Source organism: Embiotoca jacksoni, unplaced genomic scaffold (genome assembly GCF_022577435.1).
Source record: "Embiotoca jacksoni isolate LCO1_2020_lvr unplaced genomic scaffold, fEmbJac1.0.p SCAF_6, whole genome shotgun sequence".
Taxonomy (NCBI): Eukaryota; Metazoa; Chordata; class Actinopteri; family Embiotocidae; genus Embiotoca; species Embiotoca jacksoni.
The window spans coordinates 22,365,001-22,366,015 of record NW_027185414.1 but is presented as its reverse complement, the minus strand read 5'-3'; the positions used below and the strand labels follow the sequence as shown (position 1 = coordinate 22,366,015).

At 34.1% G+C, this 1,015-nt stretch overlaps 1 protein-coding gene across 1 annotated transcript in view; it reads right to left on the bottom strand.

The window, feature by feature from the left end:
* Positions 1-296: 296 nt before the first annotated feature.
* The window catches only part of tmem208 (transmembrane protein 208), a 5,598-nt gene continuing 4,879 nt past the window's right edge, over positions 297-1,015 (bottom strand). Inside the window, exon 6 of the mRNA XM_069173850.1 lies at positions 297-1,015. This exon is cut by the window's right edge and continues 319 nt beyond it. The gene's annotated coding sequence lies outside the window, so the exon portion shown is untranslated.

Below are 1,015 nucleotides of genomic sequence, written 5' to 3'. Positions count from 1 at the left end.
CTTCAGTATTCAGGGATTAAGGTGTCATCTGTATTGATCTCAGTCTCAAATATGTGAGCGGTTTCAAGAGGCTCTGAATAATAACACTTACAGATATGATGTTAAGTCATCAATGTGACACGCCAAATAATTAATTTGTCTGCGTCTCATACTATTAAAAATGTATATTTAAAATGTTCAATGAACCTGCTGTCTTTCCTCTAAAAACCTGAAGCTGCCACATCATTAAGGAGGCTGCACTGCTCACTTCTTTAGGAAAAGTGGGATTTTATAATAAAAAAAATATGACACTGAAACAACAACTAAAGACAATTTATCGAGCAAAATAAATAGATTTTTTTTTTCTGGAAATCACATCAAAAGACTTTTTTGCCATTTCCATCTCAAAGACCAAACACTGACCTCATCAATCTAAAAATAATACATGAATGAACAGAAGTTATTGTTAATTGCAGAAGAATTAAGTCATAAATCTGTAGAGGGTTCAAGGACCCTTAAAGGCAGTCGCCTCTTATGATCAAAGAATTTTATTTAAGGCACCAAATTTTTGCCTCCGAGGAAAACTGAAAGGAAAACTACTTTCAGTCATGACTGGAGGCGTAATGTTAAAAGGAGAGAAAGGTTGAGCCGTTCTTAAAGAATCTTCTTAAAACACGTCAGCATAAACTCCACACATCGATGGAAGATTTTTTTTATTGCAAAATTGTTTCCATTTTCCTATTAAATTAAATTCATGCCCAGTTGATTTAATAAGACTTAATAGCTAAAAAAAAAAAAAAAAAAAAATTCTTTAATGATGATGAATGATGAGACATTAAAAAAAAAAAGAAACACCACAACTGAAGTGGCAAAGGCAGAAATGAATGCAACTTGGACTCGTCGTTGGTGTATGATGTGTAATTGGAAGGAGATCTGCAGGGGGCAGAGTGACGGCGTTGTGCAAAGGCAAAACTCTGAAATGTCTGCATGGAGACGAATGATATTTGGACTGAGATTATCTAAATAGGGAACATTT